The 27543-nt window shown below is 35.8% G+C and overlaps 1 protein-coding gene across 3 annotated transcripts in view; it reads right to left on the reverse strand.

Moving 5' to 3' along the window:
- The window catches only part of LOC142345786 (uncharacterized), a 147432-nt gene that overhangs the window by 109398 nt on the left and 10491 nt on the right, over nucleotides 1-27543 (reverse strand). Inside the window, exon 1 of one of the 3 annotated variants that reach the window (XM_075398147.1) lies at nucleotides 10303-10365. The exons of 1 other annotated variant lie outside the window; for it this stretch is intronic. The gene's annotated coding sequence lies outside the window, so the exon portion shown is untranslated. Of the gene's footprint in view, nucleotides 1-2680; nucleotides 2737-10302; nucleotides 10366-27543 lie in introns of those variants that run through there. One more of the 3 variants, XM_075398156.1, reaches the window with a different exon arrangement.

The following is a 27543-nucleotide window of genomic DNA, read 5'->3' on the forward strand; positions in this document are numbered from 1 at the left end:
AGTTGATATTTTTCTCCTTGTAATTTCGTGAGAGAAACTTTTCAAAACTGAGAAAGAACTTTGAACTGTTGTCTGTTCACTAATATTTATGAAATATTAATAAAGTTCAATGTTCAGTACATGTTTAATATGTCGGAGACTCTTCAAGTGCTTTTCATTGGGGCGTTGAGTTGGTTAAAACGAGGCAAACAGGCTTTGTTTAGCAAAAACAAAAAACCCAAGGACAGAAAAGAATAGAGAAAGAAGTGTTTTTGGGGAAATATGGAATTAAAGAAAGTGTGTTATGAAGTGGGTTGAATAATGAATGCGTTAATTTTACACTGGACAAGTGGGGAAAAGGGGGATCTAATCCATCCAATTAGAAAGGAAAGAAAGGGAAGAAAAGGGGCGATATAAAGACGACCTTCGATTGATAGTCTCATAGAATTTTCACCCTCTCACCTCCAAATTACCTCTTTGTGGGCTACTTGCAAGGCGGTGTGCGCAGATAGGGGCGGGGGGAGGGGGAGGTAGTGTCAATATTCTTTAAGTGAACGTACCTGTTTTTCTCGGGGAGGGATTTGAGAGATTGAAGATGTGTTAGCTTTAATGTGACAATGAAAAGATGCCTCCTCGCATTTTGTAGCTGTTATGTACAGCAATAATTTTTTAAAAGCAGGTAATGACTACGTCCCATTCAGGGGACTATCTTTGAGAGGAGTATTATAATGAATATCTGTTATTTTCAGAGGTAGAAAAAAATGAAGTAAGCAAGGAGGGGGGGGGGGGGGTGGGGGGTTGCAACCAAGGGTGGGTAGCTGAGTTTTTATTTGAGAGAGCAGACTTACTTGGTGTAGATAGAGAGAAAAAGAAGAGAGAAGGCGGTATAGATTGTGAACAAAATGTGCCTTTGTTAGTTTAGTCCCAAGTGATCAAAAAATGTCAAATTTGGGCCAAGTTGGGGTAGAGCAAAATCCCAGTAGACCTTTTCACCTTGTCTAGACTATTCTGTGATTTTGTCGAGTATTGTCTGGCGAGTGAATTAATTTGCAATACAAATATATGCTGAGTAAGAGTGCTTGCAGGGAGGGTGTTCTGCAATTATTGCCAAAATACAAGGAACAAGGATCCGGGTTGTTTCTTCTCCTCTTTCCTTTAATTATTTTCACGGCTCTGGGGATGATATTATTCAGGTTAATAATTGAACAATATGTCGCCAGATCGATGCACAAATTTAATGGCAAGAAACCCATGATCAGAAATAATTGTATCTCAGCTTTGGGGTAATTTTTTTCACTACGCGAACCTAAAATCGAATTTTCAAGTCTGAAATGTCGTTATAATCACGAAAAATATTCTATTCGACCTCAAATTAAACTTTTCCATGAAAATCACGAACAGTTCTTTTCTGCTGCGGCGGAAAATGAGGAAAGTGGTCAAAATAAACAGAAATGTTATGTTTATCAATATCGGTGGACTATGATCAGAATGGCAGTCACCAAAATTTTATTTAAATTAGATTAATCCAATTATGGAGAAGAGACATCGAATAGTTTTGTCAATTTATTTTGTTGGACTTCGAACACCTCTTTTTATCCCGCCGTATTCGGTCACAGACTGATTGCGAAACAGGTGATTAAAGCAAAGCTTCTCCCTATAATCAATCATTTTTATTGAGACACTCCAGACGTAATTTTATGGTTTTAACGCCAATACTCAGGGAAAAATCTAACAATAAAGAGATAAACAAGTAACACTGCGATGAACAGAATTTTTACTGTCAACAAAATCAGAAAATATTGTTTCTGATTTATTGTTGAAATGATCTAAGTGCTAGAACGTTTTCAAAATATAGTGCATTCGTGCTAAATGCAAAACAAATTGAACAAAAAAATTCCCGTCAAAAAAATTTTTATTTTGAATTAATCAATTTCATTTTCAGGTAAAAATAAAAATAATTTTATACACAATGTGAATCGTGCCAATCAAGCCCTATCAAACTGCGAAATCAAATTTAACATATTAACATTTCAAAAATATGTTGACTTCACCAATTTCATCCGCGTTCGAGGTTTTTGAGTGAATTTTTATAAGAAATGTGTTGATTGCGGTGAATGTGGTGAAAAAAATATTTCCCGCATTTCAACGCACTTCTTACAAAAATTCACCGCAAAATTCATCGCATTTCTTAAAAAAAATCAGCATATCAGGTTTTGTGGCAAATTATTGTAAGAAATTCTGTGTATGCGGTGAAAAAAAATAATTCACCGCCTATCGTACAAAACTTCACCGCGGAATTCTCCGCATTTCATTCAAAAATTCACCGAATTTGTTCTCCAACGTTTATTGAATCTGATTTAAAATCACAAGAAAATTTAGAGACGTAAGTGAAAGTTGGAGCAGTGAAATAAAAAGGTGAAGACATTCAGGAGGTGAGAGGTTCGAAGCCGTGTATGGAAGTTTCTTTTTTGTAAAGATACCGAGAACCTGGTGAAAATAAAAAATTCACCGCCATTCACCGCAAAAAAATGTAAGCGAAACGCGGTGAAAACTTTCTTTTCACCGCATTTCTTACAAAAATTCAGAACCAAACCTCGATCGAGAATGATATCCTAATTACGCTAATTCTTATGTGTCACGCATTAAATTTTCACTTTAATGATAATACATACAGAGACAAAAATAAGCGAAATTTTTTTACCCTTTCCAGATAATCATAAATATATAGCTGAATCGTCCCAGAAACCAGTAATGGTAAAGATAGGAAGCGAGCACACAACCATCAGGGTGATGCACAGCCTAAATGACAATAGCCTCAGATCCTATATCTTTAATTACTCTGAGCATTTACGCGCGGCACTCGTCACCTAACGCGCTGTATTCATATATTTACTAATACTCAATCACGATTTGTAATTAGCCAAAAATAATTTAGCCTAAGACTGTACTCTCCTTTAATTTTTTTTTAAGTTTTCACCCAAATCTGGTAACTTAAATACATTTAGAAATAAATACTGGATAATATCACCAACTGCTCTGGGTATATCACTAAAATCTTACATTACGTATATATTCATTCATGTGTTGGAGATGATCAATCTCAAATTCACAATATTAGCAAAAGCAAAAACAGATAAACCATTTTAACACACAAGTGAACAAACTTTCTCTATGATATAGCAAACAAGTAGTGATAAAGATAAGTTCAAAACACTGGTACACAATAAGTGAATAGTAGATTTATTTTTTCGTTTTTTTCCGCTCAATGAAACATATTGTAACATAAACTGTAACACGTATTTACCTGGAAGCTTTAATTTTGTTCTTGTGAAGGGTCCGAAATTAAAATGTCCCTGAATAAACTTAGATTGTGAATTTTAATATTAATTGATCATAAAAATATTTGAAAATGTCTTGTCTGTTCAACTAAATAGAAGGAATTAACTTACAACACTTTCTAAAACAGGTCAAAGCGTTTACTTGAACAAATTATCTTCATTCTTTTGAAGATTTTGAACACAAAAGTGTCCTATAATAACATTATTTTGTGAACTTCAATAATGATTGATCCTAGTAAAATTTTTGAAAATGTCTTGTTTGTTCAATTGCGTAGAAGGAAGTAGTCCATAACACGTTCTAAAACAGGTCAACAATCGTTAAAAATTAACAAACTAATAGTTCTCAAGCATATTCGAATTTTCTGGAAAAAAGTTCAGACAGTCTGTACCCACGTGTATCTAATTCCTTTTTCAATTATTTTCAACACATGCAGACTGAGTTTTGCGGATTAAAGTATTGTTATGACAAATTTGACATCAATATCTAAACCTGACAAGAGCTTAATACTCGGTAGATTAGGACATTTGTGACTAGCGGGAGATGATTTCTTATCACCGAAGACTCTGATTGACAGATTTGACAAATTTTGCAAAGAAAATAAGACATTTACTGAAAAATAAGAACACGTTGCTGAAATGAGGATGCAACCAGAAGAAGAAGTAATTAAATTTTATTTGGAAATAATCAAAGCAGAACCACACTGTGACGGAAAAACGAAAACAAATACGAATAAATGTGATTGAATTTATTGAAGTATGCCCATTTGCCCAAAATTATATACACCGCAAATTCTTCGAATGGTCTTTATATTTTGATCATTGAACATTGTTAATAGTCTTCAAGCACTCATTCGTGCATGGCCACTAAAAGATCTTTAGTTCCTATTCAACAGAAATAAAATAAAATTTTTAGTTCTATTTCTATGATCAGAAATCAGATGAAGACTATTATTTTGCATATTCTGTCAGTTTCTTAAATTATTGAAACATTGAATTTTTTTTTAAAATTTAAACAGCCCGAATCTACAAAAACTACTTTAAAAAATTTAAGCTCCAACGAATTTCAAAATCTGGAAGATTAGACCAAAAACGTTGTCTGATTTGTCGTGAGGAAAAAACTTATTGTAACTGAAACATATTAGACACAAAAACTTAAACTTGATCATGAAGCAATTGCTTTAGTAGAAAGATTAACTATAACTATAAAAAGACGCTTTGAATTTCCAAGAAGTCTAAAAAGCGCTGATTAATGAATATATAGCTGCATTTCAATTAGAAAAAAATTATCAGCTATAGTATACCGGATGAAAATTTTAAATAAAGAACAACAAACATTTTGCCCCTGAAATCCCATATTGGTATAAAACAGAATATTCCTCTAAACGATATAATTAGAGCACCATTTGAATTAAAAATTCTTGACTTCGTAATACATCAAGACGCAGTTAAGGCTCACGATTTTCTACCCTACTCAGACTGGGAGCCAGAAGAGAGGAGTGATTTCGTGAGGATATCTCCGATAGCGAAGCTTCAAGAAACGCCTGTAAAAAGAGGAGCCAGCAAAACACGGCGGGCCACGTTTCAATGTCACTACAAAAATTCGCAAGATCATACAGCGAAACTGAAGCCAAACTAGAAAGATGCTCGTCAAAAAGATTAACATTGGAATCATTTTGGAAGGTTTTTACACGACAACAACAACAACATCAACAACAACAACAACAACAACAACAACAACAACAACAACAACAACAAAATCAACAACAACAACAACAACAACAACAACAACAACAACAACAACAGCAACAACAAAAAACAACAACAACAACAACAACAACAACAACAACAACAACAACAACAACAACAACAACATCAACAACAACAACAACAACAACAACAACAACAACAACAACAACAACAACAACAACAACAACAACACAACAACAACAACAACAACAACAACAACAACAACAACAAGTAGCCTCTGTGTTTGAAAAATACCTTCATAAGCGCGAAGTCCAACTGAAGAGGGGATGGCAAATAAAGCAAGCAGAGAAGGCACGTTAATGAGATCTAGGTTTCCTCTAGTCGCTCGAAAGCAATTTTGCCTACAAAAAAAACAGATTATTCCTGGCGAGATTAAAGCCACTTGATGTATATCCAGCACCACCTACAGCATCCACTTCCCGAAACTTAACCTCAAGACCCCGAGCCGAAAGATTAGACTGCAGTAACCTCTCTTTATGAGCCACATGAAACGATAATCAAGTAAAAGTGCTCTCTAACTTGAATCAATAGTTTCAATCAATAATTTTTTCTCCAAATGACTCGACAGAGGGGACCAACTTATTCGTTAACGATGTTCAAACTGAACTTATCGGCTAAGCAAGAAACCGAATGCTTTTATATTCAGTAAGTCTCCTCACTCGTACAGACCCAATTTTGCTATTTGAAACAGATTATAGCCCTGTTAAACTCCGCCTGGTGACTGTGTCCGTCTGGGAAGTACAAAACGTCCCACAAAATTTAGCTTCCGATGAAGATTAATTATTTCCATTGAAACTCTAAATAAATTCATTAAACACATGTTTAAAATGCGAAACAAAAAATTGGAATTACATTTTTAACAATTCTTGTATTATTAGCTAACATAGACAGTCATTTTTGTAGATATAATGTAACCAGGGTAAAAGTATGAATGTGCAAAATAATTCCTTACTAATTTGATTGGAACTGAATGCCACACTAAAACTCATAGTAAGTTCTGTTTCAAAAAAGGCAAGTCAACTTAGAGTTGTTCACTGCAGTCATATATTCAGTTAACGTTTCTGTTCCCACTTCTGAAGAAATTAGTCTTAATCTTTGTTGAATTTTCTTTCAAAACAATATTATTCTATTCTTTTTTAGTTCCGACCACTATTCTCTTATTTATATTAAGCTATTCCGCCAGCGAGGTCACACTCAATTTGTAAACTAATCTTCACACCGCAATAAAACTGTATTCTAAGAGATTACGACAGGGTCTTTAGATACCCGTTGAAGGCCGATTTGTATACACTTTGGCAAGAAAGCTAAACAACGGTTGAAACTTTAATTCTTGCTTTTTTCTCCATGATCGTACTACATAAAATGTTATCCTTCTAGTTTAAAAACAATCAAATTTGGAAAGGATTAATATGATTAAAAGATGGCTACCATATTAAAAATATCGGCTTTCCATATCTTAGTTTGACTGTCCTAAAATTTGTAAGAAGATGGTCTCTTTGGATTTAATATAGTTGCAAAATTTATGCGTGTAGACATCGACAACCTTGTCATGCAGCAGGTATATTAGGAAACACATCAAAGCTATTTAAAATCGTTCATAAAGTAATCTAAAATGAGAGTAAATCAGGTGTAAAATAATTATTTTTTTCAGTTGATTCTTCCCTCAAATTCAGCACCTACTCTCAAAAACGGCATCTGGATTTTTCGCGTTTTAGTTCTTACGGTTCGGCATTCTGGGTTTTTCTAATCTGAAAAGGCAGGTGAGCCAAAAAGTTTGACTAAAGTCCCAAACAAAGGCCCGAAAACAGGTGCATAACTTGATCCACAAAAAACGTTCACGCACAACCTGAAATTATGGCATAATTGTCATGAATGAAACTGCATTTTTGCTAGAGTGCTTTTAGATGAATCATTGTTTTGCTTAAAACAACGATCTTTTATGATTTCTTGAAAATCATACAAGGTCATATATGAAAAAATGGAAATCTTATTAAGATCATACATCGTAGATATAGTTGATGATTTGTATTGCATCATATATGATCTTAGTATGGTTACTAAGAAATGGCAACGCGGGTCAACAAAAACTATGCGAAATTTTGCAAACATAAAGAGAATTAGGGAAAAATTAGATGAATTTAATATGCACCATAAATTCCAAAACAATTCACAGAATTTTTTGCTAGAAATAGGTATCAATTACATTTTTTTTAAAAAATTTATGTATAGTAAAATTTCAAAATCTTATTTAATGCTCAATTTGAATTCAAAGATGTCCCAGAATTCCGTAGTATTGGCCCTTTTTTGAAACAACGTAGAAACTAGCGTTTTGGATTATATCCATTCCTGTCGAAGACAAAATATTTTGAACATAAAAATTTTGGTTTGGCTAAGTCTCGAAAGTCTTGAGTTAAAATATGAGCGCAACTTGGTATGATTTTGGTTTGGCTCATAACATTCCAAGTTGCGCTCATATTTTAACTCAAGACTTTCCGAGACTTAAGACTTCATTTAAGCTGCCCATTCTAACAAAAATGACATGATCAGCGCTCTAATGCATTAAAGTTCCAAGACTTTAATTTTCTGTGAATCAGCAATTATCAAGACCTGACATGCAGTCCAGGGGAGTAAAGGTTTCACCAAAATCATTGCAAAACACAAGCAGAAATGTAACCCGTTAAATTGACCGCGCAAAATGACCGGGTATATCACCCGGGATGTTTATCAAATTTGAGGTGAAACTAAACAAATTTGTTTATTTATCTCCTTTAAACGAAGTCGAAGTTTCTTAGACTTTATGCCCAGGGTAAAAAGCCCGACACGATATGCGACTTATTTGTTTACAATTAGGCAGTAGGCATATGAACAAAATTTAATCCCTGGAGGCAACAAGTATAAATTGAACCGGACTGTTTATAGTATCAAGTTCCAGTTTAAATGTCTTCAATTTGACAAGCATTAACAATGGATTGATAACAAGCATGATTGCAAGGTAATTTGTATTTTTAGTTTGTTCATGCTGAGACTGGCTAGGCTGTTTGTTATGCTTAAAATTATGCTGAAAACTTTCTTGTAAAAATTAGGGTTTGATCATACTCGACTTGTGAACAAACCGGTTGTTATGACTCTCATTTGGGAGTTGCAAGATAAATTTGTCTAGAGTGGTACCAAGTTGCAACGCCCATAGACCCTATTTTACCCTGGTAAATTTCGATTTGTTCACTTTGCCGTCCGTAATTCCCAGAATTGATTATTGTTGAATTTAGAGCTCGGTTTGATAATAATATAAACAAAAGAAAAGAAAGAATAACGAGGAGAAATCTTCAGAAAGCTGAAACGCATTTCTAAAATTCTCACAAAACTTTCAATTTTTTCTCATTATAGGAATTGACAGATAATTTTGTAGGTAATTGTCATTCCAGAATTTCGCAAAACTGGTTTGATATTTTTATTCGGTTAAAAAAGAAACTCAAAAAGATTAGACAGTTCTATGTAAGTTTATAAAGAGGCTCGTTTTATAACTTAGTCAAATATGCGCCCTACCCTAGTCTAAATATAATGTCAAATTTGCAATTATTTATGAACAGATTTGCAAATTTTGTCACATAATGCACTTCTTTTACAAAAATTTGCAAAAAGGTATGAATTTTTGTGCGTTATCGTTAGAAGATCGAACTGTAGAGTGATTTTTATCACACATATCTCTTAGGCGGTGTATTTTATACATTGATTTAAACAATCTCCGACAAATGGATAGGAAACTAAACCAAATTTTAATTTAAGCAGAGCTGGACGGAAACGAACTCCGCCGAACGCTCTCAAATTTATGCTCACTCAACCTGATTTTGCAAAACTTTGCAAACTAGGCCTTGCAAAGAGATAATTTGCAAATTTTTTTTAAATTTGGCATTATCGGGCAAAAGTTTTTAAAATAGTTGCAAATTTGGAATTACTTTTTGACTGGGGTAGTTTTTCAGAAAAAAATTTAATTTTGTGCGTGATGATTCAAAATCACGACAACCTACCGGAACGAGTATCAGGTCTTGATCAGTACTTTTCACGTAAAATACACGTCTTTCTTGAATTGACAAATCAGTACTGATGACCTTTTATCTCAAGTCTTAAGGCTTGTGAAATCATTAAGACTTGTCAATTCTGAGTCAATTCTAAACCAAGACTTTGCAAGTCTTCAGTCAACTCTTTACCAAGACTTGACAAGTCATAATTATTGCTCTGTTAATAAACAGAGTAGAGTTTTAAGGAGAAATTATTAACCATTATTATATTTCAGAATTACCAAAAATCGGTTCAAATTTTTTACGAAAAATTTATTAATCTTACCAAGCAATTTCCGAATTGAGGACTTACCAAATTAAAATATATAACAAATATTCACTACGAAACCAAATTTTTTCATTGGGCAGGAAAAAGTGGCCATAATTGTGGCTTGTTTTTTTCACTGTCTATCAAGTGAACTTAGCGGAGGTGGAAAAGCAAACCAACAATAAAAACTATGCTCAATAGTTGGCCCAAGACTTTTCAAGTCTTCACCATTACTTGCACAGCACTATTGAAAGTCTTAGCCAAGACTTGAGCAAAATTGCCAAATCTTAACTATAACCATGTATTTTATTATTGGTTCTGTCTAACAGCAGTTATGGATTTGTTCAATAATGAAACTGTTTGTTCAATAATGAAACTATGTCCACCAAAAATCTAGAAAAAAAGAAAACGGGTTCTGAAATAAAACTTTAATGTCTATTCCAGAGGATTTATATTATAAAACAAGAGATTATTTACTGACTTTTTTTCAAATCTTGTTTTTGAACCACCCAACTATGGTTAACATGGATACTAATTATTTTTATCTCTAGTAACACTGAATCTCTCAGTAACACGTTTATACAAAATCTTACACAAAATTTCCCACGCTTATCCGACGCTTATATAAAATTTCAGTAACACTAAAATTTTTTATAAGCGTCGAATTCAGAAAAAGTTTTCAGATCAAATCTTTTTGCTGTTGGAAATGGGAAACATAGTATTTTCTACTGAAAATTTTTTGGCGCATAACAAATAGGAAACGCAAAGAATCTCCCGATTAATTCCTTTGATTTTTTTCCCATTCTGGGAGTCCCCCACCCGCCATTTGATTATTTGTGCGAATAATTAACTCACCTTTGTATTGGCATATGTAAATTTTTATGGCTAGTCTCACCTTATATCAGGCTAAAAAGAAGCTATTGTTTGAGCAAAAACAAACATGAGTTTAGTCACACCCGGTAAAGAAATGTTGTTCTGTCGGGAGTTCCATTTTTACTATGAACAAATGAAACCAGACCTCAAGCAAAAGTCTTGCTTTTAAAAAATTTTACCAGAATTTCAAAAATTACACAATTTTTCAGGACTGGCCAACTCCAATTGAAAATTGCCTTATGAATAAAAATCTCACCTTATTGTTCGTCACAAAAGACAACAAAAAACGACATCTGAGGGCTTTATAGAGAAAACAAAAGCTTGAAACTCGTTTGATAACAACTGCGCCGCATTATAAAAATCAAAGAAAAGGAAAACGTTTGAGGGAAAATTTACTTAATGGTTCGATTTTATTAGCAAGGTCTGGTCAATAAACCTTGATGTGCAAACATTAAAGTGAATAACTGAGTCAAATTTTTAATGCTCAAACAAATGAATGTGCTTTTAAAGTAGTATTGGTTGAGCTCCAAAAATAATGGATAACATTTCTAGGAGAGATATGGTATTAGACAAACAAGAAGGCTCGCCTAGTACTGTGATTTGGACAGAAATTCCCAACATGAACTTTGGAGGACACGATAGTACAATCAGTCCACAAGCTAATTAAATTGAAAAAAAAATCAAAAATATCGCTCGTTAATATTTTAATACAACGAAGACAAAAAACCAATTAAAGAAGAAACGTCAAATGGACTATTTACTTTTAAATCACTCTTTTCATTGCTTTTCAGAAGAGATAATTACTGAATACCTTTGAAAACTAGGTTCGCTTGAAAATTATTAATATTATGGTTTTGATTTCAGACAACTAGGACAATTGTTTTCATCAATTAGAGGAAAAAAAGCAACTCGATTTTTGAAATTTTTTTCGAGTTAACATCATTATTTCCTGGTTACCGTTTTAAAAAAACTCATTTTTTCCAAAAAAAAAAGTAAAAAGTAATCTTTCATGGTGCTTTAACAGTGTTGTTTAGCCCAAATTTCACAACCTTTCCATTGATGAACGACAATTACCACCAAAACATGAACAAAACTGCAAAGACTATGCTTCAAAATAATTGAGCAAAATTATAATAACTGCAAAAACAAATGGGATGAAGTATATAGAAAAGAATTAATTTCTCGAAGTAAAACCAGTGCGCACTCAAATATACCTATACACACACACACACACACACACACACACACACACGTGCACACACACACACACACACACACACACACATACACCCACACACACAGACACACAGACACACACACACAAACACAATTACAAACCCGGATTAAAAAAAAAGAAATTAAATTTTTTTTTGGAAACTCCTATCTACTCATGGTTCGTCATAGTTAATTTATGTATTGTTTGCTTTATTTGGAAGACTGGGCATGGACCTCTTGAGGCAATAAAAACGGTACATGAAAAACAACGTTAAAATTCGAAACAACTTTTTAGAATTTTTTCCAAAAACTTTGTCATTCCTGACGTTTCATGAGCATGATTGCATTATTCGTTTTGTTTTCAAATGCTCGCAGATCGTCAGCGGCCGGACTAATTAAACAAAATTTTGTTTTAAGACATCATCAAAATTGCAATTTTGCAGCAAAGAAAAGGCGATTCTTCTATTTTTTCTAATTTTTATGATTTCTGGGTGTTTTTACACTCTGCCTCTACATGTCTCTAACATGTAAGAGAACGTTAAAGGCTGTCCCTGGTGGCTTCCTTTTAGTAGTCTCGAGCCAGCAAACACCGCATAGTTACATACATGCAACCAAATTCATAAACGCATAAATGAACTCAGAAATACGTAAAAACAAAAACACCAAAAAGGGCCATGGCAAGTTTTTTACATTTTATCTGGCACCTGATTTTCTCCCATGGTTCGCATCGATCATTTATGTCCTACTAATTTTACAAGTACTTCTTTTGCACTTGTAACGGTAATAGTAAAACGAACACTAAAAACTGAAATTAACTTTTTGAAATTTATTGCAAAATTTTCTTCAATTTTGATTTTTCTTGAGCATAAAGGGGTGATCCAATTTTGATTAAACTTCTAGCAATTTTGAGGCTAGCCAGTTTTAACAAACAAAGTATCTGTTTCCAACAATTTTCAAAACGCAATAATAAATAAGTTTTCTATTCTTTTTTCTGGCAGTTTTTGAAATGTGCCTCCATTTGCTTCTATCATCTGAATGTACTCTACCACACTAATACTCTATTTCTCTTGTAAACACAAATACCACACATACTGAATACGTGCACCCGTACATGCACCCACACAAGTGTGCACGCACACACACACACACACACACACACACACACACACACACACACACACACACAGAAAAACACAATTACAAACCCGGATTCCAAAAAAATCATTTCTGCAGTTTCATGAGCATTATTGGATAATTCATTTTTTTAAAAAGTCGCATATCTCGACCAGCTGGACTAACAAACAAAAAATTTGGTTTTGAAATATGCTGGAAACCGCAATTTGGCAGCAAAAATCAAGTGATTTTTTCATTTTCTCTAATTTATAAGATTTCTGGCTGTTTTTACACTCTGCCTCTACTTGAGTCAAACATGTAAGGGAACGCTAAAGGTTTTCCTTGAATGCTCTTTGTTGGTAGCCTTGAGCAAGCACTTGCCACATACGTTACACAAACATGCAATCACATGGATAAACGCAGAATTGAACGCAGTAATACATGCAAACAAAAACACGCAAAAAGAACCAAGACAAAAGAAACGATTTTTTTTTGGCAATTGATATTCTCCATGTTTCAAACGCTTCATTTGTGTTCTATTTATTTTATATGTAAAACAAGGCATGGAATTCTTGTGGCACTTGTATCGGTAAACGTAAAACTGAAACTAAATACTGAAATCAGCTTTTTGAAATTTATTGAATTATTTTCATTTTTGATGTTTCTTGGGCATAATGTACCAATTCAATTTCTTTTACATCTAGCTGTTGTAATGCCAGCTTTTTTTAGTTAACAAAGTTTCTGGTTCCAACAATTTTCAGACCGCAATTTGTAAAAACAATAAAAAGTTTTCCAATTTTTTCTTGCTGTTTTTGCACTCCATTTGTTTCTATCATCTCAACTAACTCTCTCACACTAACACTCATTTTTTACGTTAACAGACACAGCATAAATTACGAAAACGGCCAGCTATAAGTGCAACCACACAGGCACACGCACACACAGACACAAATACAAATCCCGACTGCAAAAATTCAACATTTTTCAAAATCATAATTACTAATTGTTTAACATCATTCATATACGTTTTGTTTTATCGAGAAAACTAGACGTGGAATTTTTGAGGCAATTTTATCTGTAATTTTTGAAATGACATTGAAATTTGAAATGAACTTTTCAGAAACTTTTGCTAAAACCTTTGTCTTTATGATGTTCGAAGATATGAAACAATTCGTTTGTCCTAATCTCTTAGTTGTGTTAGCAGCTATTTTTATTAAACATAAAAGCTTGTTTAGGGGTGTTTGAAACCGCAATTTGTAGCAGACATTACGTAATTTAAACAAAATATTAAAATTTCTGACAGTTTTTGCACTCTGCCTAATTTCGCCTAAAGGGAATTTTAAAGGCAGTCAGAGAAGGCTCTTTGTAACTATTATTGATAAAAACTGGTCATCAGTTTATTTTTTGTTTCAGTTTTTCACTCTTCGCAGAATTTTTAAGGAAAGTAATGTTTTAATTTTTTTTATAAGAAAAGAAAAAGAAAAGAATTGTTTTCATCTTTCAAAACTCTTCTTTTTTATTTGAACAAAGTCGCAGTAAGTGATTTTATTTAGTATCTCAATTTACGAAAACGCCCAGAGTGTAAAAAGGATCATCGGAAAGTGCAATTATGAAAAACAGAGAAGTGAATACTGTTTTTATTGTTTTATTAACATTTGTGTTAAGTTTTTCAATCACGCGATCAATAAACCTCAAAAATCTCAACTTCAAACTCTAATATCGCAATTTTTTGTATTATACTATGCTAAAGAAGGCCAGTTTGAACGATGTGAACTGACAACATAAGGAATACAGGTAAAAGATGTTAAGATAATATTTCCATATTTAATTTTCAAAACTGAACTTGGTTGACTTGATGTTCATTCCATGAAAACAACCTTTTCACGTCTTAGCAGATTGAAAAATACTACATTGTTTAGTTCACATGAAATACAAAAAAATGTTTGCAAAAAACAACTCTCAAATATAGAGAGGAGTACATTTTTCTGCTAGAGTTCTGCATTTTCAAATTTGATCTTTCCTGTTTTGAGAGCTTTGAAATTGCCTGAAGTGTTCTATTTTCCAAAAATCTAATCGATACAGAGAAGCATTGTTTCCTACATTAGATTTTCATTGACAGAAACAGAGACAGAGAGAGAGAGAGAGAGAGAGAGAGAGAGAGGGAGGAGGAGGAGGAGGAGGATGAGGAGGAGGAGGAGGAGGAGGAGGAGGATGAGGAGGAGGAGGAGGAGGAGGAGGAGGAGGAGGAGGAGGAGGAGGAGGAGGAGGAGGAGGAGGAGGAGGAGGAGGAGGAGGAGGAGGAGGAGGAGGAGGAGGAGGAGGAGGAGGAGGAGGAGGAGGAGGAGGAGGAGGAGGAGGAGGAGGAGGAGGAGGAGGAGGAGGAGGAGGAGGAGGAGGAGGAGGAGGAGGAGGAGGAGGAGGAGGAGGAGGAGGAGGAGGAGGAGGAGGAGGAGGAGGAGGAGGAGGAGGAGGAGGAGGAGGAGGAGGAGGAGGAGGAGGAGGAGGAGGAAACGTTTTGAACAAAATTTAGAAACAAAACAATTCGAAATTTTTGCTCAGAAAGTTAAAATCGTAAAATACTTAATTGTGTGTATCTTTTTGTGTGTGTTTAATTAAACATTTTACAACATTTTCCTTCAGTTCGATTAAACATTTTTAGTAGATCAGAATTTTCTTTTTAGTGATACAACTGAAAAATTTTTAAATGAATTTCTGTATTTTTATGAATTTGTAGTAGTTCACGAAGTTATTTCTCTGGTTTATAGTTAGTCTCGACTATCTAGGATCTCATTTGCACATTAGTGACGGAAAAACTTACCCAGAGGGCAATACAATGAACAAATCGAATTAATTTTAAAATCAAAATTGGCTCATATCTTAAGAGGATCTTCAACTAACCTCAATTTTCTTTTTACATAAATTATACGAATGTACCCTGAGTGAAATTTGGTTTAATGGTTTGGCAGCAGTGGAGTAAGAAAGCAGAACAACAACTCCTTTTTCGGAAAAATTGGTGCAGTTAATGTAATTTTGTTCTAAAAGAGCAAGACTGTAAAACCAAGAGTGCAAAACAGTGACAAAAAATCAGATGTGGAAACGGGCAACCAGTTGAAGCCATGAAAAAGCTTGCTTCAGTAATCACAAGTTTTAAACAGAGACGGAAATACACAATTCTTTATTTTTGTGCTGTTTAGTGTTTATGCTGCATGACCAAATGCTGGGAAACGAAATGAACAAGAAAATAACTGTTTGTGATCAAAACAAAATTTGGATGTGCTAAGTCTTACAGATTTGAAGAAACTTAAAAAAAGTAAATTAAGATTTGCAGAATGTTAGTTATCCCGTAGAATTATTTACTCTATGGGCCTCAGAGAGTAAAAGTTATCTGTGTTGATAACAAATGAGAAAATAAGGAAAGCGCAACAGATGAAGAATTTAGCTAACTTCAGAAGTCACTAAGTATTTGAAATTCAGAGCCTTCAAAATCAACATACGGAAACTTCAGAACCTGAAAACATGAAGCTTTCAATAGTTACAAAAACATAGACGAAATTTCACAAATACAACCAGGGAATCACACAATAAAAGTAGCACACAGTGCTGTTTACTAAGCATTGAAAAACTCTCAAGCTTTCTGAAATTGAATGTTTCAAAAGCAAAACCATTAGTTAACGACTGGAACATAGAAATAGAGTAAGTCTTGTTCTATTGGGAGTTCGTCAAAACAAGATTTATCTATACTGATAGTTTTTTCAAGAAAATTTAATGCCAAAGTTGTTAAGATTATTTGATAAATATCTGATACAATCGAGGTATGAAATTGCTTGAATTACAGTTCATTTTAAAGCCAAAGAGCCCTGTTATTAGTTAACATTTTTGAAAAATCAACAGTTTTGTTGAAAAAAAAGGTCTGTCAAATTTGTTAAATTTGTTGAATTTGAGAGGAAAGTTTAGTTAGCACCAATTATTCCTCAAAAGAGAGTTAATCCGGTCAGTCATTAAGGATACTGAATGACACGACAACAAGAAAAGCCTGCAACTAAAAAACCATTGATGACCTGAAAACGCAAGATCATAGCATATAAGGCACCTCTTGGAAACAATTATATTAAAAAATAAATGAAAAATTGAAACGATAAATCGAAATGCCGCACCTAAAAACACACTTAAAACTTAGTTTTCTCTTAAAACTAAAAAATTAAAACCTTTTGATTTGATCTCTTCAATTTCACTTCAAAATTTATTAAAATTTCTTATTCCGCTTCATTTTGAATTCAGTTCAATTCAAAAAAATACACTTCATTTTAAGTTCCCGAATGTAAAAATACTATCATTTACGGATCTTTTCTGCAGGCGCCCCCCCCCCGCTTAATTAGGCACACCATTTATAAATGTGTAAGCATATTGTTAAAGCTACGTAATCTTATACGTGAACATATGTGAGCAATATTCATTTACTAAAAGCTAGCACAGTTATTGAAAGTTATTCCTGAGCAGTATTTTATTTGTTACTGTGTCTTGTATCAACAATTTATTGGAGCTGAAATTCAACTGTTACGAACCCCAGCTTCTTGTATTTCAACTATTGAAAACAAAAACCAACACCAACATAAATTTATTTTCAAGATTTTTTTTATAAACAGCTCATAGACATATATCTTTTTCTTCGATTTGATTTTCTATCGGATTGAACTGGTATACATAAAGAGATCCCGTATTGTGAGATCTGTAGCAAATCAGTCCGATTCGATACTGAAAAAACTAGCATATTTCAGAAAAGATTAGCATATATTTACGAAATGAATTGTAATGCAACGGTAAGTTCAGCAGAAGGGATATACAGTTACTAAAACGAACTGCAAAAACGAAGTATCCGGACAGATTTTGTAACCACTTGGAATGAACTGGGCGGTGAAGACCTTTCTTTGTAAAACACAAGGAGAGCAGCCGTTACATTTGGTTCACTGACCCGGACAGTGAAATACAAACTGCTCTCCAACTCAACAAGCGAAGTTCCGAAATCATCAACGAATAAAACAAAACTCAACAGGCAATTCAACGGCGCAAAGCTAATTAGGCAAAGTGCATAAGAAGTTGAATAGCAAGGCTTATTTAAAGCAAATAAACAAAAGTACTGTAGAGATTCAAGCTGCAGTCTCAAAGTACAAACAAAGTGACTCCGTCACAGAGTCAAAACATTTTGGATAGACAGATTGGCAACTGCCGAAAACAACACGAAGCAAAACCTCAAGAGGTCCAGGAGCTAATCAGAAGCAACAATAGATCAAGCAAACCCAAGACCATTTATCAACAGCTACTGAAGCTTGGCGACTCTCTTTATTTTCTTCGTGATCCAGAATTTTTTGAACCTCGCGAAGCCGAACGGCTAAATTTCTTACAAATATTAAACGCAGATTGGATACCATACAATCACGGAGAAACAAACATCACGGTTCAACAGAACCAAACTGCTCAACTGACGAGCGATGCATAAACAACTGCCGCTAAGAGTTCACAGTCTGTTGTAGGAGTTTCTCAACGATCTTTTGTAAATGGAAACCCAAACAGGGACAATGATTCAAAGGCCTCCTCTGATAAACGGGAAGGATTTTGCATCAAAAATGAGGTTGAAGAAAATTGATTTCGAATTGAAAACGAGAGAGCTTGTAATAGGTTGCAACTTTTTGAAGAAGAAAGTGCACTTAAACTGGAATACGAGAAAGAAGCTCTTGACGCCAAAGCATCAGATTCTGATGATAATGCAACCCCTAGTAATCGAAGTAGATCACCATTCAATTGGAAAACCACGAAGAACAAAGATGTTTCCTGTTGGCTCTATAACTCGGATAAATTCACCAACTTGCACGATTATAGTTTCGAGCGTTCAAAAACCAGGATCGACACCAATTGTCCCAGATTAAGCTTCAATCGCGAACGTGTACTTAAGTCACGGTCACCAAGCGGAGAGCGTGCCAGTCCAGACTGGGAAAAAAGCAAGTTTAAGCGTAATAAACCAAGCAGTAGCAATCAGCTACCTAAGTTGAAGTTGCGTCCAATCGACGGAAACACACTAGAGTGGCCGGAGTGGTCGCATATGTTCAAAGCAACGGTTCACCATCGTGATATACCCGACTCAGAAAAAATGAGCCACTTGAAAACTTTGTTGAAAGGTAAAGCAAAGTTAGCTATATCAGGAATTGGCTATTCGGGAGAGTTCTACGCTCAAGCGTGGGTCCTCCTGGGACGGAAGTTTGGGCAACCTTACCTAATTTTCGACGCTCAGCTTAACACATTGCGCATTGCACAAACAACAACCAATTCAAAAGCACGACTCAACGGCTATAATTAATTACTCAATAACAATCAGCAACCTAGTTAATGTACTGAAGCTATACATTTATCAGAGCGACCTGCGTTCAAGTTCAACACTGCAAGTGGCAATCAAAAAACTGCCTCCGAACTTAAAAGGGAAGTGGTTCTTCTTCGTTGACGAGTGCCAAGAAAATAGACCCGACCTCATTCTCTTTGAGAACTGGTTAGCTCGAACGGCTTTTGTCCATGAAGGAATGCCATAAACGAAGAACTAACGAAAGGAAGATGATCGAACAAAAACTAACAGGGAAAAACGGTTCTCAACATCGTAAAACTTTAATGCGAGTTCTAATATAAAAGAGACAAAGCCAGCACAAAGCGATCAATGTCCGCTAGCACACGGCACTCATCGTTTTTGGAACTGCCATTTATTTAAAAAAACATGAATATTAACCATCAATAAATATCAGTGAGAAGGCAACTCTTATGTAATGGATGTATGGGAAAAGGACATGCAATCAAAGATTGCAAAGTCAACGCCCGCGGTATAAATGGATTAACCAAAAAGCACAATCGATTGCTACATTCGGAAGAACAAATGGACGAGGGCAATCACGCTGTCAATGTGAGCACTGCAGTACTAAATCAAAGTAACAAAGTTACCAGCTTTCTTCAGATAGTTCCGTCTCAATCCGGAGTGGGCGCAACCGACGAAACACATATGCTTCCCTCAATAGTGGTTCAACAATATCACTCATCGATCAAAGCCTTTAAGGGAAGTTGCAAGCCCAGGGCACCGATGTAACTGCTAAATATAGCCGGCATACACGGCACGAAGGGTCTGAAGACCAAAAAAGTTCCTCTAACAAAAAAGGGACTGCATTCAAAGGTGCATTCGCTTGAATCGTTTGTACATCCGTCAATTTCATTGCGAAATACAAACTATAACTATAACAAACTGAAACAAAGTTTCAACCACATGAGTGTACTGCATACAGAATTTTCAAATTGATGGAAGTTGGCATAATATCATTTTGGTCAAGATGCGTATGAACTACAAAAGGCATTAGACTACAAGATAGGAACACGAAGTCAACCTGTCGCTGTCCTGACATAATTCGACTGTTCTGACAGAATTCATAGCCAGTGGACCCATGAAAGGTAAACGAGGACAAAAAGTTTGTCATTTCGCCAGCACAGAAGATGTAAAAATCGCAGAAAACATTCAATCCTGGTGTGGCATAGAAACCTCTGCTTCCAAAATAATTGTTGTAAGTCAATCAAAGAAAAAGAAAGAAGCTCAGAAGTTCTTAGGGAGCACGACAAAGTTTACAGGCGAGCGTTCGTTACGAAAAGGGCATGCTCTGGAGTTAACCAGAACACAATCTTCCAAACAACTACCTCTCAGCCCTAGGTAAGCTCTACTCACTGGAAAACAAATCCAGTGAGACCCAATTTGAAAAAATTGTATAAACAGTCAATAGATACAGATGTTGAAAAAGGGATCTGTGATGATCTTGAACACATCGGAAGTCAAAGACCCTTTCGGAAAGAAATGGTATTTGCCACATCATCTGGTATTGAACCCCAACAAACCGGGTAAAGTCCGCCGTGTTTGCAACGCTGCAGCCAATTACAAAGATCTATGCTTCAATGATAAGCTGTTAGCCGGACCTTATTTATTACACGGATTGATCGGAACAATAATCAGATTCCGAGAGGGACCAATAGCCCTAACAGCAGATATTGAATCAATGTTTCTGCAAGTGCAGGTTCCTGAACGATATAAAAGCTACTTGCTATTCCTGTGGCGACCAACAATGAACAAACCTGTGCAGATTTACGAGTAACAACGTCATGTTTTTGGTGCAAAAAGTTCACCAACATGTGCAACCTACGCTCTGTAGCGAGTAGCAGTTGAAAATGATGACGAGTTTCCGATTGCAGCAAAGGCAATCCAAAAGAACTTCTACATGGACGATTTCATCAAATCAGTGGACACTCCTGATGAGGCAATCAAGATTTTCGAAAAAAAATTGCAACCTCTTCTCTCAAAACATGGATTTGAACTGAAGAAATGGATCACCAACAGCGAAGTGGTATCCCAAAGGACTAAAGATCAATCAGCAACACTAAACAGGTTGAAGTAGAGCCCAGCAAAGAAGGTTCATCCGTGCTTGCGCTTCAGTGGATGGTTACCGATGATAGTCTTAGGGGTTTGTAGAGGTACAAGCAAAGAATTTGAGACGCCAACCAATCATCCAAAGGAGGATCTTATCTCTAATTTCTTCAGTGTTTTATCCTCTTGGACTGTTTGCACCATTCAGTATTCATATGAGACGACTCTTGAAGAGCATCCGGACCAAAAAAGAACAACAATCGGACAACTGAGTAGGACCTAGCGAAAAAGAATAGTTTCTGAAGTGGAAGGTGCAGAGGTAGCAGAAACCAGCATTGATAGAAGATACTTCAGCACAGCCAAGGACAAATGGAAACTTCATGTGTTCGCCGACGCATCTAAAGACACAATGCGCGCAGTGGCATACATACGTTCAAAGCTCAAAGAATACTTAGCAGACTTAGCTTTTGTAATCGGAAAGTGCAGAGTCGAGCCGATGCGACACTTTTTCATAGCACGCTTGGAACTACAAGCAGCAATGATAGCAGTGAGGCTTAAACAGCAGATAGTGAACGAACACGAATCGAAGTTTCGCAGATGTAACTTTTGGACAGACTCCACTACAGTTCTGCAATAGATTAACAGTTCCCATCGTAAGCAACAGGTGTTTGTTGCCAACAGAGCAGCTGCAATTTTGGACAAAACTAATGTTTCACAGTGGAATCATGTGAGTGGTATCAACAATCCAGCTGACATCGGGACAGGAACGATCAACGTTGACAAGTTTAAGAGAAGCGAATGGTTCACTGGGCCGGCGTGGTTGACGCAAACGCAGAGCGAATGGCCTCAGCAGGTGAAATAATTAATTGCTTCAGACGAACAAAACGACCAAATGGTCTTCTCAGCAAAGGTTAAGAAGAAGAAGCCGATGATTCAGTGGGAACAATTCAGCAATTTCAGAGGACTCGCAGATACAAGGGCAAACGTGCAGCGCGTATTTAAAAAACATAAACCGCAACAAAAACACTAACTGTTGAAGAAAGAGAGGTTGCACAAGCAAGCATCTTCAGACTATTGCGGCAAGAACACTTTGCTGAAGAGATAAAATCTCTCAATGTTGAAAAAGAAATTCCAAAAAGAGAAATACCCTCCGGTTATCACCATTCGTTGACCTGCAAGGACTTGTTCGTGCCCAACTCAGAATAGGTAGAAGTCAATTTAAATTCGACACCAAACATCAAGTACTGTTACATTGGAAGCACAATGTAGTTGAAATATTCTTGCGAAATGAAAATAAGAATACTCATCACGAAGGTACTGAATATGTCAGATATATAGTACAGCAGAAATTCTGGATCCTAGGCATACGAACTTCTTTGAGATCAAGCAAAAACAAATACATGAGATGTCGAAAGGGAAGAGCCCAGACAAAAGCAGCATTAATGGCAAATCTACCTGAAGAACGATTTATCGCATCATCAGTGTTCTCGCATGTGGCCGTAGACTGTTTCGGACCATTCACAGTAAAGATTGGTCGAAGAAACTAAAAACGTGTGTGCTGTCTATTCACATGCCTTACTGTACAAGCAGTACATATGGAGACTGTACCAAAACTAGACACTGATAGTTGTCTGAACGCAATTATGCGATTCATTGCTAGAAGAGGCAAACCGGTCAAATTGATTGGCGATAACGGGACAATTTCGTTTGAGCCAAATGAGAATTGGCAGATCACATAGCAGCATGGAACAAGGAGCGAATTGAAGAACATCTCATTTAACAAGGAATCAGATGGAAGTTCAACTCACCTGCCAAACCACACTTTAGAAGAGTGTAGGAAAGACTAGTTAGGAGTTGCAAGAAGGCAATTTACGCAGTGCTGGGCAATCGATCAGTCACCGAAGATATTCTGTAGACCACGATGTGTCTTGCTGAACAGACATTGAAAGCTTGACAACTGACCCTGGTCAGTTCTGATGCTGCCAATTTAGAAGCTATTACTCAAAACCAGTTTCTGCTTCGTAACAAAAACGTTTGCCTACAGTTTTTACCATGCGCAGAGGAATTCATCGATCATCGCAAACTCATTCGACAAACACAAGCTTACGCAGACCTCATCCGGGACAGATTCCGTAAAGAATACTTGCCAACCATGAACAGTCGAAAGAAATGGCAGTCCACAACGGATAGAAGTCTCCAACAAGGTGATCTTGTTTGGGTAGTGGAATATAGTGAAAAACAAGGGCCAACAACGGATAGAAGTCTCCAACAAGGTGATCTTGTGTGGGTAGTGGAAGATAGTGAAAAACGAGGGCTTTACAAAATTGGTCGAGTCACAGAAACCATCAAAGGCTCCGACAACGGTTCAAACGAAGGAAGGAGTCTACAGGAGGCCCGTTGTGTAATTCGCTTTAGTACTTTCTATTGAAGAAGATGGAGATGTTTTCACGACGGCGGTGTTGACGCTAAGCTTTCACAACATGCTTAGGAAAATACATCAGAATAAAAACAGAGATAGGGAAAAAACTTTTGTATTAGTTGTCTATTAATCATCGTAATAGGCTCACTTTCAACTATTGTTACTAGTACAGTTATAGCCACGTGATGTGGAGAAAAAGGGGGGAAAACGAAAAGCAACACAACAACACACAGCAAAACACGCGGCAGAAAACGGCTTTCTTCATATAACTAAGCAAAACATGGCAACAATAAACTGACTTGAGCAGTAAATAACGTGTTACTATGTCTTGCAGAATGAAAGTTATTCCTGAGCAGTATTATTTGTTACTGTATCTTGTATCAACGATATTTTGGAGCTGAATTTCAACTGTTACGAACCCAACTTTTTGTTATCTCAACTCGTGAGTACAAAAGCTAAAACCAACATAAGTTTAGGTTAAAATATTTTTGCATAAACGGGTCTTAAAATAATACCTTTGTTTTCGCTTTGTTTTTCTATCGGAATGAACTGGTATACATAGAGACACCGTAAGTTGAAATCTCTCAAGGTTGAAGGGAAATTTCAAAAAAAAAACAGCAAACCCTGCAGTTATCACCATTCATTGACCAGCAGGGATTTATTCGTAACCAAGTCAAAATAGGTAGAAGTCAATTTAACTTCGAAACCAAGCATCCAGTATTGTTACAGTGGGAGCACAATGTAGTTGAAATATTCTTGCGAAATGAAAATAATAATAGTCATCACGAAGGTACTGAGTATGTCAGAAATATAGTTCAGCAGAATTTCTGTATCCTAGGCATACGAACTGCTTTGAGATCAATAAAAAAATGCATTAGATGTCGAAAGGTAAGAGCCCAGACAAAAGAAGCAGTAATGGCAGATCTACCCGAAGAACGATTAATCGCATCAACAGTGTTCTCGAAAGTGGGCTAAGAATATTTCGAACCATTCACAGTAAAGATTGGGCGAAAAACGAAATGCGTTTGCGCTGTTTAATCACATGCCATACTGTACAAGCGGTACATGTGGAGATTGTACCAAAACTAGACACTGATAGTTGTCTGAACGCAATTATGCGATTCCTTGCTCGAAGAGGCAAACCCGTCAATTGATTGGCGATAACGGGACAAATTTTGTTTGAGCCGAATGAGAATTGGCAGATCACATAGCAGCATGGAACAAGGAGCGAATTGAAGAACATCTCATTTAACAAGGAATCAGATGGAAATTCAACTCACCTGCCAAACCACACTTTAGAAGAGTGTAGGAAAGACTAGTTAGGAGTTGCAAGAAGGCAATTTACGCAGTGCTGGGCAATCGATCAGTCACCGAAGATATTCTGTAGACCACGATGTGTCTTGCTGAACAGACATTGAAAGCTTGACAACTGACCCTGGTCAGTTCTGATGCTGCCAATTTAGAAGCTATTACTCAAAACCAGTTTCTGCCTGGTAACAAAAACGTTTGCCTACCGTATTTACCATGCGCAGAGGTTTTCATCGAACAAAGAAAACTCTTTCGACAAACACAAGCTTACGCATACCTCATCTGGGACAGATTCAGTAAAAAGTACTTGCCAACGCTGAACAGTCGAAAAAAATGGCAATCCACAACGGATATAAATCTTCACCAAGGTGTTTTGGTGTGGGCAGTGAAGATAGTGACAAACAAGGACTTTACGAACTTGGTCGAGTCAAAGAAACCATCAGAGGTTCCGACGGAATAATTCGACTGGCAACGGTTCAAACGAAGGAAGGAGTCTACAGGAGGTCCGTTGTGTAACTCGTTTTAGTACTACCAATTGAATAAGATGTTTTCACGACGGCGGTGTTGACGCTGAGCTTTCACAACATGCTTAGGAAAATACATCAGAATAAAAACTGAGATAGGGAAAACACTTTTTATTAGTAGTCTATTAGTCATCGTAATAGACTCAATTTCAATTATTGTTACTAGTTCAGTCATTTTCACGTGATGTGGAGAAAAAGGGCGAAAACGAAAAGCAACAGAACAACACACAGCAAAACCAGCGGCAGAAAACGGCTTTCTTCTTATAACTAAGCAAAATATGGCTACAATAAACTGACTTGAGAAGTAAATAACGTGTTACTGTTTCTTGCGGATTGAAAGTTATTCCTGAGCTGTATTATTTGTTACTGTATCTTGTATCAACGATATATTGGAACTGAACTTCAACTGTTACGAACCGAACTTTCTGGTATTTCAACTCGTGAGTACAAAACCCAAAACCAACATAAGTTTAGGTTTAAATATTTTTGCATAAACAGGTCTTAAAAATATATCTTTGTCTTCGATCTGTTTTTCTATCGGATTGAACTGGTATACATTAAGAGATACCGTATTGTGTGATCTGTAGCAAATCCAGTCCGATTCGATACTGAAAAACTAAGATTAGCAAATAGTTACGAACTGAATTGTAATGCAACGGTAAGTGCAGCGGAACGGATATGCAGTTACTAAAGCAAAATGCAAAAACGAAGTATCCGGACAGATTTTGTAACCACTCAGAACGAACTGGGCGGTGTAAAATGTTTTTTTGTGTGAAGAACAAGGAGAGCAGCCGTTACAACAATTGTTCTTTGTCTGCTTGCATTATAAGCAAAGTTTGATTACCGTATACGTCTTAAATTCAAAACTTGGGTGCACAATTAAATTGTGAATGCCGATTGTATGTAATTGTATATAATTGTGTCTGAAATGAAGCCAATATGCTATAACACGTATAAGTTGGGGGTGCAAACGGACGTGGGGGGGGGGGGGCAATAACAGAAAAGAGCCTTCAATATCACTTCTAATGGATAGTTTTTAAAAGTATTTTTGCTAATGTGATGTAGTTGTCCAACTACAATAATAGTTGTAACTGATTGCAAATTCTATTCGATATAACGTAAGCAGGAAAACTTGGACTCATATTCATGAAATTTGTGCAATCAGAGCTTCCTAATTCTCCTTAAATTATTCCGTTTAATTAACTTCGTTAAAAAATTGAGTTTCTGCCTGTACCGAAATTTAAGCCATTCATTCCACTTAAGCGGAGCTTCTCAATTTAATTGATCTAGTGAAACTGTAAAAAAACAAAAGCCAATACTTAGACTGTTTCAAATTAGTTCAGAAAACTGCAGAAGGTATCTGTAACTATGTAGAATTATTTCTTTTCGTTTCGCAATTAGAGCAAACGGATTTGCCTGTAATTAATTCTGAGTCGAAGCTTGCCTGTGGTGTTATTTTAATTGTTCTCTTGTGTTTCTTTTGGCTCCTGAAAGCCCCTTGCTAAAATTTCACTACCGTTCATGAACAAAGTGTCTGCGGGACTTCCTAATTACGTATTTTTGAAAAGAAGCATGCAACACCATACCAAGAGAACAGAGAGACTTGATACACTTTAAGAATAATTCTTAAAATATGGTAAATTTTGCCAACATATTCACATATCACACATTAAAAATTATATCAAGACAGTTAGGAATTTATGTTTGCATAGGTATCATCAATAACAAAGCATTACCGACATTTAGTGAGACATCTAAACATTTCAAGTTATTAGAAGGTATTTCATTGTTTGCAATTTTGCAAGAGAAGTCAATATTGTGGATGTCAACAAGATCAAGGTTTATCATGTTTCGATTCACTAGGTTGGTACCTAACAAACTTACGCAAAAACTGATAATGATGATAATGAAAAAATCACTTTCAGTATTTAAAATCTTTGGTCTTGGGGCCCTATCTTGAGGGGCATATATCTTTTACGGTGCTAGGACAATAGATCGAAAGACAACAGATCGAAAGCAAAAATTGGGACAATAGATCGAAAATTAAATAACTCAGGTTCCGTATTGGCCAATCAGATTTAAGTGCTCATTCATTATACAGCATATAACATTGTTGTGTTCTTTTGTGATTTTTTGTTCGGGGATACGTGCAAGAGAGCCGACGTTATAAAGAATGGACGTTAGAAAGCGCCGAAACCTGACTTTATTTAAAAAGAGCCGAAAACAAAAAGTTGCCTTTAATTACCCTAAATT

The sequence above is a fragment of the Convolutriloba macropyga genome, chromosome 1 (assembly GCF_964194025.1).
Source record: "Convolutriloba macropyga chromosome 1, txConMacr16.3, whole genome shotgun sequence".
NCBI lineage: Eukaryota > Metazoa > Xenacoelomorpha > Acoela > Convolutidae > Convolutriloba > Convolutriloba macropyga.